This window comes from Carassius auratus, chromosome 2 (assembly GCF_003368295.1).
Source record: "Carassius auratus strain Wakin chromosome 2, ASM336829v1, whole genome shotgun sequence".
In the NCBI taxonomy this organism is placed as follows: domain Eukaryota; kingdom Metazoa; phylum Chordata; class Actinopteri; order Cypriniformes; family Cyprinidae; genus Carassius; species Carassius auratus.
The window spans coordinates 27,802,454-27,815,328 of NC_039244.1; positions in this window are offsets into that span (position 1 = coordinate 27,802,454).

The window sequence follows — 12,875 nt, forward strand, 5'->3', positions numbered from 1 at the left end:
CATGTTTTGAAGACATAGTTTGCACAAAAATTACAATTCTGTCATTATTTACTCCCCGTCATGCCATTGCTTGTGAAATATAGTTTCAACCCAGTCATCCACAAGAAATTATTTTCCAAACTAAAAGCTGTTGTGCCTTTGTGAATGATGATGTAAAAGCATCTTGGAATTTCTAATGGACTCTAGAGGAAATATGACATCAGATCAGACTGTCATGTGGGAAAAGTCATTGGCTGCCCAATGAAGGTCAGTGATCCTCAGAGAAACAATGGGAAGTGACACTAGATGCAGGTTCTTCCAGTATTGACTACTGTAAGTGTACTACTGATCAAATATTTTGGGGTCAGTATTATTTTCTAAAATAAATTAATACTTTTATTCTGCAAGGATGCATTGTGTGTGACAATCAAGACATATAAAGTTACAAATAATGCTGTTCTTTTGAACTTTCTATTCATCGAATAATCATGAAAAAAGTGTGCCATGGTGTCCACAAGAATATTAAGGAAACTGTTAGCCAAGGTAACAATAAAACATGTTTTTGAGTAAATCAGCATATTAGACTGATGGATCATGTGACACCAACGACTAGAGTAATGATGATTCAAATTCAGCTTTGATCACAGGAATTAATATTAGGATAAGATCATTTAAAATTGAAAAATATTTACAAACATCGAAATGTAAAAGTTATTTTCAATTGTAATAATATTTTGCAATATTTGTCATTTTTTTATATTATAAATTAATTTTTTTTATCAAATAAATGCAAGCTTGATGAGCATAGGTATGGAAGCCCATTTCCACCACTAAATAAAAAATAAAACAAGGTAATTGTAACTTTTTTCTCACAATTGCGAGTTCATATCTTGCAATTCTGACTTTATAACATGAAATTGCACGTTATAAAGTCAAATTGCGAGTTTAAAGTCAGAATTGCGAGATATGAACTTTTTCTCGCAATTGTGAGATCATATCTCGCAATTTTTACTTTCTTTTTTTCTCAAAATTGTGAACAGTAATTTTGAACAGTAATATTACTGTAAATTGCTTTAAATGAAAAGTGAAAAAGTGACGTGACATACAGCCAAGTATGGTGACCCATACTCTGATACTCGTCCTCTGCATTTAACCTATCCAAAGAGTACACACACAGCAGTGAACACACACACGCACACCCGGAGCACTGGGCAGCCATTTATGCTGCGGGGCCATGGAGCAGTTGGTGGTTCAGTGTCTTGCTCAAGGACTCCTAAGTCGCGATATTGCCAGACTCGAACCCACAACCCTATGGTTAGGAGTCAAACTCTCTAACCACTAGGCCACGATTTCCCAACTTTTATTAGTAAATGAACACATCTACAGTATTATGTAGTATAATGATGAATAATATAATGATTTGAGTTCATTTAATTGGGAGAAGAAAGCGGTTGCAGTGTGATTATGAGAGATATGAGATATGAGAGGTGGTCAAATATACAATTTATCAGTCATTATACAAAAAACGTTTGACAACAGAATGCTGTGAATGACCAATAACAAGTATTTCATAGTAATAAAGCAGGAAATTCTGTAAACTAATCTGACAAATGATCCTGAAAATAATCTGATGAAACCAACAGGCAACAATAGCAATAAAAAAATCAGACAAGAGCGTGATGCGACTGAGACACCAGTTCAGTGAGGATCCAGATCCTATTGTTGGTGAAATTCTAAACATTTCAAACTATTTCCTGTTTCATCAATAACTTACTATTTAGCTTAGCATGACAGACATGAACAAACCTTAAAACTAAAGACGTGGACTATTTTTTAAAGGAATTAAACATATGGAAATAACATTTTGAGTTATTTTAGCATTATTTAGCTTTGGCACAGTGATAATGACCATGCCAGAATGCTATTACATGAATACCAGTCGCTGACTCTAATCTATATATTGTAAACAATTAGCCTGTGACAAGCATGCAGCACTGACCGCAGATCTGTTTAAACACCACCTGCTCCTGCACATCATGTCCCGTGACCATGTGTCTGTCTTACACATGGATGTTCTGGCTGTGTATTCCACATTATCCTACTCGACCGCTACCCAAAACTTCTAAAACAGTGAATGGCGTTTTAATAATTAAGAAACATAATCATTTATCAGGAACTGCTGGACCTTCACTTATTATGTTCAAAATGGCACAAGTCTTGTCAAACTACGATTCTTATTAACATTTATAGATGTCTGATTTGACATTTTAAACGTTTTTTTAAATACATTTTGTAACTTATTCCTGCTGGATTTTCAGCATCATTTCTCCAGTCTTCAGCGTCACATGATCCTCCAGAAGTCAATCTAATGCTGCTTTACTGCTCAAGAAACATTTCTGATTATTATCAATGTTGGAAACAGTACTGCTTAGAAATTAATTTTCTGATCAATTCAACACCATTTTGGAATTAAAGTATCAATTTCATAAAAATAAAAAAATATACAAGTGTACATATTCTTTGTCATGCCCAAATGAAAACATTACTAAATCATGATTAATTCTACATGACAAATTCTGGAATAAAAAATAAAAAGTGCATGGTGCAAGTCATTGTAAGATGACTAACTTCAGTCTAGTGCCATAAATCCCTGCTTTGGACCTCTTCTCCAGAATAATACACCCACCAAAACCTCAAGAGAGACATCTTTGAATCATTTAGTCCTCTCACGATTCCTCTGTGAATATCTGAGAGTGTATCATTGCTAAGCCAACTCAGGTTTAAAGACAGTGGCTCTCCACTAAACATGCAAAACATATCAGTAAATTCCCAACATTCTTATCTCATACTGTTTTCATCTTTATGAATGTTTTTACAAAAATGAGGCAATTTGCAACTGTCAGAGAATTCAATTAAACTGTTATTAGGGCCCGAGCACCGAGGTGCGAGGACCCTCTTGTATCTGCTTTGTTTTTTATTATTAGGGCTCAAGCCTGGAGGGCGAGAGCCCTATTGTTTTCCTTAGGATTATTTGTTATTATTAGGGCTCAAGCCTGGAGGGCGAGAGCCCTATTGTTTTCCTTAGGATTATTTGTTATTAGGGCTCAAGCCTGGAGGGCGAGAGCCCTATTGTTTTCCTTAGGATTATTTGTTATTATTATTAGGGCTCAAGCCCGAAGGGGCGAAGAGCCCTATTGTTCTTCTAAGGATTATTCTTGTTATTATTAGGGCTCAAGCCCGAAGGGGCGAAGAGCCCTATTGTTCCCCTAAGGATTATTAGGGCCCGAGCACCGAAGGTGTGAGGACCCTATTGTATCTGCTTCGTTTATTATTATTATTATTATTATTATTATTACGGTGCCAAATGAATCGCCTTTTTGAAGGCCTAAACATACTCAAAAAGTCAGGAAAATTTGCACACACCTCCGAACTGGCGAAAATTTACGTCTGATATGGGTTTCAGAAGTGGGCGTGGCAAAATGGCTCGATAGCGCCACCTATACACGTTCAGCGGTGTGCGCCTCAAGCTACTTTTCACGCACATGTATGAAAATCGGTACACACATGTAACAGACCAAGACCTACAAAAAAGACTCTTGGAGCAAAATTCTAAACCCAACAGGAAGTCAGATATTTTTTATTTTATGAGCAAATTTTTTGACATTTTTGCCATTTCCATGCGTTGTATTTTAACGAACTCCTCCTAGAGATTAATTCAGATCAATACCAAATTTGGTATGCCTAATCTAAAGGCCTTTGCGATGTTAAATTGCGAAGATCTTGAGTTTTCGTTCAAGTTCGTGTCCGTGGCGGCCTGGCGAATTTCGATGATTCGCCATGAAAAATGAAGTTGCTATAACTCAGACATACAATGTCCAATCTGCCCCAAACTTCACATGTTTGATGAGACTCCCAAACTGAACAGATTGACATGCCCATATTCAGTTATAGTCATAGCGCCACCTATTGGCAACAGGAAGTGTTATATTTTAAGCTGCGAAGAACTACTCCTAGAAATTTTATGACATCAATGTATTTTTTGTGGTCAGTCTAATCTAAAGGCCAGTGCGATGTTAAGTTGTGAAGATCTTGAGTTTTCGTTAAAGGGCGTGTCCATGGCGCCGTCACGAAGTTCGATGTCTCGCCATGGGAATAAAAGATGTTATAACTCAGGCATAAAATGTCCGATCTTCCCCATACTGCACATGTGTGATAAGAGTCCTGGCCTGAACACATCGGAAGGCCAAAATTCCATCAGGTGTGGCAGAATGGCTCGATAGCGCCACCTATACACTTTCAACAGAGTGCGCCTCGAGCTATGTTTCACGTACATGTACAAAAATCGGTATACACATGTAACACACCAATACATACAAAAAAGTCTCTTGGTACGAAATCCGAATCCCAACAGGAAGTCGGTTATTTAGAATGTTCTCTGCGAAATTGGCGTTGTTTTTGCCATTTTCAGGGGTTGTACTTTAACGAACTCCTCCTAGAGATTTATTCCGATCAACACCAAACCCGGTCAGTGTAATCTTAAGCCCTTTGCGATGTTAAATTGCGAAGATCTTTAGATTTCGTTAAAGGGCGTGTCCATGGCGGCCTGACAAATTTCGATGTTTCGCCATGAAAAAGGAAGTTGCTGTAACTCAGACATACAATGTCCAATCTGCCCCAAACTTCACATGTTAGATAAAACTTCTGCCCTTAACAGATCTACATGTCCACATTCAGTTATAGTCATAGCGCCACCTATTGGCAACAGGAAGTGACATGTTTTACGCTGCGACAAACTACTCCTATAATTTTTTTGAGATTAACATATATTTTGTTGTCCGGCTAATCTAAAGGCCTGTGCAATGTTAAATTTTGGAGATCTTGAGTTTTTGTTAAAGAGCGTTTCCATGGCGCCATGACAAAATTTGATGTCTTGCCACAGCAAGAGAAGTTGTTGTAACTCAAGCATAAAATGTTCAATCTTCCCCAAACTTCACATGTTTGATAAGAGTCCTGGCCTGAACACATCTGAAGGCCAATATTCCATTATAATGATAGCGCCACCTGCTGGCAACGGTAAGGTTGGCACATATATGGGATATACTTTGATATATTCCACTTATATTTATGACATAAAATGCATATTTCTCACCGTTCACCTTTTTACTAAAGCAACTCGCTGTTGGTGAGCCCGGGTGCGAGGGCCCGTTCATCGCTGCTTGCAGCTTTAATTCTTATTATTATTATTATTATTTTTTTTATTTTTTTTTAAACCTTCCGGGCATTTTTGGGGGCCTTAACATGCTCAAAAACTCTTGAAAATTGGCACACTCATTGGAATCTGCGGCCATCAGGACGCCACAGAGACTGGGACCCGGGCGTGGCACAGGGGCTCTACAGCGCCCCCTGGAACACAGTCAGACACCTTGAACCATAGCTCACACACACTTGCATGTATTTATATGAAACTCAGTACACTTATAGATCTCATTGAGCTGAACAACTTTCGCGCTCTATGTCATAGGCTCCACCCAACAGGAAGTCAGCTATTCAGGGCTGTTTAAAAAAAGCATGCTCTGGAATTTGAAATACTCCTCTGAGGTTTTCAACCCGTTCGCCACGAAACTCGGTGAACATGATCTCAAGACATTGGGGATGAAAAATTGCGAGGGGATTTTTGATATCTTGAACGGTTTGCTCGTGGCGAGGCTTTGAAATTATGGCGAGAAATGAGAAACAGGAAATGTCTAATAACATCCACATACATTTCCTGAATTTGATCAAACTTCATTGGTTTGTTCGTTGTATGATACTGATCGTATATATGTGACTATTAAGAGTCAACATTATAGCGCCACCAACTGGCAGCAGGAAGTGTGTAATTTTCCAAATGCTTTGAATTCAGCATCTTATTTTTACTCTATTTACTTAAAACTTCATCAGAATAATGACAAAACACGGCCGATGTAAATCTGTTGTGGGGATATTGATATCTGATATAGTGTTGCCATGGCAACGTGTCAAACTTGAATGTTCTGTTATGGTGAGTTTGAGGCAGACAACAAGCTCAGATTTACATGAAACTCAAAACACATATCAGTATTAGTGATAGCTAGACAATGGCAAAAGCTTTTAAAAGGGCGTGAAGGAGGCACTCTATAGCGCCACCTTTTGTCAAAAGTGGGGGGGTTAGTTTTAGCTACAGACACCAAACTTGGTACATAAATTGTTCTTCTCAAGACGGACAACTTTCTAATTCACAGTCATCAGCTACGACCAACAGGAAGTTGGCTATTTTGATTTGAATATTTAAATTGAGCTCTGATTTAATGCATACTCCTCACAGGAAATGTTCACTATACTCACCAAACTTTGTCTACATGTGGAAAAAACATTGAGGAACTTAAATTGCGAGCGGATTTTGGTTAGCTTGAACAGTTTTGTCATGATGATTTTTTTAAATGACAGTAAAAAGGGAATCATTAATTGTCTTGTATTTTTAAATTGCAGCTTCCAAACACTTAAAAAAAAATTCATACAGAGATCAAATCATTCTGAGGACATATGCATAGTTTCATGACTTTACAACGCTGTATGATTAAAAGAAAATTAAAAAACTGTCAGACATCTCAACTCACTCTGTCCCTCTGTTTGAGGAATGTATGTGTGCTGACTGAGAGTGTGTGTGTCTGTGAGTGGGGGATGGGCATGAGCTGAGTGGCAGACACAATGAGAGAGAGAAAGAGACTTAATCATCTCTTTAATCACCAGAAAAAAATGTATTTTAAATTGTTATTTTTTGTTGCTTTTGCTAACATTGCTGTTTTCATTACAGCTTAAGAAATCTCTTAGGCCTTATCCTTTTCTGACAGTTTCAGGAATTAATAACAAAATTCTAAAAATACTTATTTGTGCTGCAAATAATAATTTCAATCTCATTTGATACCGACCTATTCCATCCTGTGACATGACATTTATCTTAATTTACATAATCTCATGGATGTAACAGTAAAACTGTTCAGCTCACAGATGAAGACTAAGCTGTAATGCAAGCAGAACTTTCACAAATGCTTATAAGTCATTAAAGGATTTTATAACACTGTAAAATAATGTCTAATTTGTTAACATTAGTGAATGCATTGGTAACACTTTATAATAACTGCACTCATTAGTAAATAGTCAGTTCATGCTTTATAAAGTCTTGTCCCAACTTAAATAGTCATTAATAAGCAGCTTATAAATACAGCTATAAATAGCTTGATCTTGGTTTATAAGCACATTTATTAAAAAGGAGAGTAAAGGGTCTGTTATCTTCCTATGAAAAATAAAAAAATGAAAATAAACAAACAACAACACAGATTGATACAGAACTCAGAAATTTTATTGTGGATTTATGATCAAATCAGCCTGTAAATGAATCATACTCCTCCAAGAAGACACAAGTAGTTCACACCAAACTTTTTCAACATGATGCCAATATACTGAAGATGTTAAATTGCGAATGGGTTTAGGATACCTTAAATGGTGTGGCCATTCCGATTTATTAAAGTAACATAAAAAAAATACAATAGTTATTTTACTATTTTTAACATTCTTTATTCCAACTCTTCATAATTTTTTATATACGTAGAAGTCATAATTTGAAAGAAGCACAGTAAGTTTCATAGCTTTATCATTTTCAAGAGCCAGCTTAAAATTAAAACTATCATAACATATAAATCAAGCTTGCAATTCTTAGTACCAATAATGGCCACCAGATGGCGCTATATGATTACTTTTAAATAATTATTGTAGAAACAAGTATGATTTAAATCATTTATAGAAATCTTTCAAAGAAAAATAATATGTATTTTACTGATAAAATGACCCTCACTTAATTAGAATAATATGCTGAAGTATTGTGAAATACTGTGTATTAAGAATAATTCTTTATAGGCTTTATGGACAGATAAGTTTGGAGTGACTCTTGAAGGATCAGCACCACATCCTCTTTTACCACTGTTTATAGAATTTATCTTACAGAACAGGTGAATGAATTTTGGATAGCTTGAATGGTTTTGTCATGGTGATTTTTTTAAATAACAGTAAAAAAGGAACCAGTAAATGTCTTTTATTTTTTTAAGTGCAGCTTCTAAACACTTCAACAAAATGTACACATAGAAGTCATGCTGAGGAAATATGCATAGTTTCATGACTATACAACACTATATGGATGATATAAAATTAAAAAAACTACCATACATCTGATGTCACTCTGTCCCTCTGGGTAATGTGTGTGTGTTAAGTGTGTGTGCTGAGTTTGTGTGAATGTGTGGGAGAGGGGATGGGCTTGGTGTCAGAGAGAGAGAGAGAGAGAGAGAGAGAGAGAGAGAGAGAGGGAGGGAGACTTAATCATCTCTTTAATCACCAGCAGAAAAAAAGCAATTTTGTGTTGTTATATGCACATTCATTTTGAGGAGATTAAAGGCTGTAATCTTCCTAAAAAAAATAAAAAAAAATAAATAAATAAAAAATAAACAAACACAGAACTCAGAAACATTTATTTCAAGATGCAATAAAAGAAAACTGTACACTATATATACATATATATACAATTGCATAAGTTTATATTAAATTTTTTTATCAAGTGTACAGCTAATAATAATAATAATAATAATAATAATAATAATAATAATAATAATAATAATGCATTTTATTTAAGGCGCCTTTCAAACCACTCAAGGTCACCGTACAACAAGTAACAACAGTAACAATATTAAAACAAAAAATAACAGCAAATAACAATGTCAATAAAAAACCACAATAATATTAGAATAGCACAACATATTGTGGAATACTATATTAAGACTTTATATATAGGCTTTATGAACAGGTTTTGAGAGATTCTTGAAGTACTAGCATCACCTCCTCTTGTACGACGGTTTGAGGAATATATCTTCCAGATAGTACCGCCGCTCCCTATATGCAGAATACGCAGTCTTCGTAGGGCACCAACTCCCAGAGGGGGCACCATCCCAGTAGCTCAAAAAAAATAAAACATGCGCCATTCTCCCATCCGCGCTCGCGACCGCTCGGACATTTGCGGATGAATGTTCGTAATTGATGGATGGACATCTATGCCCGGGTAAAAGACATCAGCAATCCGGCACAGAGAAAAGAAAAATAAAGTAAAAAACAAAACAAAAACAGGCATAAAGTTGGCTTGACATTGGACATTCGAAAGTCTCAAATTTAGGGACCGTCTCTAAAGTTACATGTGATATTGTTATACACTTTTCTAACATCAGTAGCATTTGAAGAGAATGACTTACAGTCATAAAAACAACTGTAATTGTTCATCTAGGTGACAGCTATAATGCACCATTAAATTGAATGTTTGATATTTATTAAAACAAACTGTAAGTCATATGTAAATTATGCTACTTTTTCACATGGGCTCAAAAGCAAATTTGAAGCTCAATAGCATTTGAGGAGAAAGACTTGCAGTCATAAACCAATTGTAATGTGTTCATTTAGGTGTCAGCTACGATGCACAACTTATAAATTTTTTATATATATTAAAATAAAGTGTTACTAAAGTTATATATATTGTTCTGTGTATGTGATTTCAAAGTCTAGACGGGTCGGATTAACCCTTTAACTGCCATATCCCTTAAAATTTGATTGCCAGAGGGTTACTGTAAATGCTTATGCCTGCTGGGCACAGTTTCCCGATGCCACCGGGGTGGCGTTGCACTGACGGCTTGAGCCCGCCATCGCTGCTTGCAGCTATATTTATTTTTATTTTTTATTAAACCTTCCGGGGTGTTTTGGGGGCCTTAACATGCTCAAAAACTCTTGAAAATTGGCACACACATTGGAATCTGCGGCCATCAGGACGCCGCAGAGGCTGGGACCCGGGCGTGGCACAGGGGCTCTACAGCGCCCCCTGGAAGACAGTCAGAATTCTTGAACCATAGCTCACACACACTTGCATGTATTTATATCAAACTCGGTACACTTATAGATCTCATTGAGCCGAACAACTTTCACACTTTATGTCATAGGCTCCGCCCAACAGGAAGTCAGCTATTCAGGGCTGTTTAAAAAAAGCATGCTCTGGAATTTGAAATACTCCTCTGAGGTTTTCAACCCGTTCGCCACGAAACTCGGTGAACATGATCTCAAGACATTGAGGATGAAAAATTGCGAGGGGATTTTTGATATCTCGAACGGTTTGCCCGTGGCGAGGCATGGAACTTATGGCGAGAAATGAGAAACAGGAAATGTCTAATAACATCCACATACATTTCCTGAATTTGATCAAACTTCATGGGTTTGTTCGTTGTATGATACCGATTGTATATATGTGGCTATTAAGAGTCAACGTTATAGCGCCACCAACTGGCAGCAGGAAGTGTGTCATTTTCCAAATGCTTTGAATTCAGCATCTTATTTTTACTCGATTTACTTAAAACTTCATCAGAATAATGACAAAACACGGCCGATGTAAATCTGTTGTGGGGATATTGATATCTGATATAGTGTTGCCATGGCAACGTGTCAAACTTGAATGTTCTGTTATGGTGAGTTTGAGGCAGACAACAAGCTCAGATTTACATGAAACTCAAAACACATATCAGTATTAGTGATAGCTAGACAATGGCAAAAGCTTTTAAAAGGGCGTGAAGGAGGCACTCTATAGCGCCACCTTTTGTCAAAAGTGGGGGGGTTAGTTTTAGCTACAGACACCAAACTTGGTACATAAATTGTTCTTTTCAAGACGGACAACTTTCTAATTCACAGTCATCAGCTACGATCAACAGGAAGTCGGCTATTTTGATTTGAATGTGTATTTTTGAGATTTTACAGTTGTGAATTAATGAATACTCCTCACAGGGGAAGTACACTATACACACCAAACGTTGTCTACATGAAGAAAAAACATCGAGGAACTTAAATTGCGAACAGATTTTGGTTAGCTTGAACGGTTTTGTCGTGGTGATTTTTTGAAATGACAGTAAAAACTGAAACATTAATCGTCTTGTATTTTTAAATTGCAGCTTCCAAACCTTTAAAAAACATTTTTAATTTAGAAAACCAGTGATTCTGAGGAAATATGCATAGTTTCATGACTTTACAGCACTGTATGATTAAAAGAAAATTAAAAAACTGTCAGACATCTGATCTCACTCTGTCACTCTGTGTGCTGACTCTGTGTGTGTGTGTGAGTGTGAGTGGGGGAGGGGTGTGAGCTGAGTGGCAGACAGACAGAGAGAGAGAGAGAGAGAGAGAGAGAGACTTAAACATCTCTTTAATCACCAGAAAAAAAACTGTATTTTAAATAGTTATTTTTTTGTTGTTGTTGCTAATTGTGCTGTTATCATTACATCTTAAGAAATATCTTAGGCCTTATCCTTTTCTGACAGTTTCAGGGATTAAAAAAAATCCTAAAAAACCTTATTTGTGCTGCAAATAATAATTTCAAACTCATTTGATACTGACCTCTGTCACCCTGTGACATGACATTTATTTGAATTTACATAATCTCAAGGATGTAACAGTAAAACTGTTCAGCTCACAGATGAAGACTAAGCTTTAATGCAAGCAGAACTATTTCACAAATGCTTATAGGTTAATGAAATCATAACAAAACACTTTTAAATTATTTAAGGATTTGGTAACACTTTAAAATAATGTCTCAATTGTTAACATTAGTAAATGCATTGGTAACACTTCATAATAGCTGCAATTCTTAGCTAAGCATTAGTAAATAGTCAGTTCATGCTTTATATAGCCTTCTCCCAAAATTAATATTTTAGTAAGCATTTTATAAATACAGCTATAATTAAATTGTTCATGGTTTATATGCACATTTATTTTGAGGAGATTAAAGGCTGTAATCTCCCTAAAAAAAATGTAAAATAAAAAATAAAATAAATAAAATAAACAAACACAGAACTCATAAATATTTATTTCAAGATGCAATAAAAGAAAACTGTACACTTGAATTTATATATATATATATATATATATATATATATATATATATATATATATATATATATATATATATACACACACAATTGCATAAGTTTATATTTAAAAATGTTTAGCAAGTGTACAGCTAATAATAATAATAATGCATTTTATTTAGTTTTAGCTACAGACACCAAACTCGGTACTTAAATTGTTCTTATCAAGACGGACAACTTTCTAATTCACAGTCATAAGCTACGATCAACAGGAAGTCAGCTATTTTGATTTGAATGTGTATTTTTGAGATTTTACAGTTGTGAATTAATGCATACTCCTCACATGGGAAGTACACTATACACACCAAACTTTGACTACATGAAGAAACAACAGCGAGGAACTTAAATTGCGAACGGATTTTGGTTAGCTTGAACGGTTTTGACGTGGTGATTTTTTGAAATGACAGTAAGAAGGGAAACATTAATTGTATTGTATGTCTAAATTGCAGCTTCCAAACACTTCAAGGCATGTTTTCATACAGAGATCAAATCATTATGAGGAAATATGCATAGTTTCATGACTTTACAACACTGTATGGATAAAAGAAAAGAAAAAACTGTCAGACTTCTCAACTGACATGATCTCACTCTGGCCACTCCGTCTGTGTGAGGAAAGGGAGGGGGAGAGGGAGGGGGAGTGTGAGTGTGAGGGGGTTGGTGACTGTGAATCTTTGGTGACTGACAGTGTGTGTGGATTGTAGGGAGGGGCTGTCTGGCAGAGAGAGAGAGAGAGAGAGAGAGAGAGAGAGAGAGAGACCTAATCATTCCTTTAATAATCAGGAAAAAAAATCTATATTTTAAATTGTTATTGTTTTTGTTGTTGCTAATGGTGGTGTTTTTTTCCTTTCATTACAGGTTAAGAAATCTCTTAGGCCTTATCCAGGT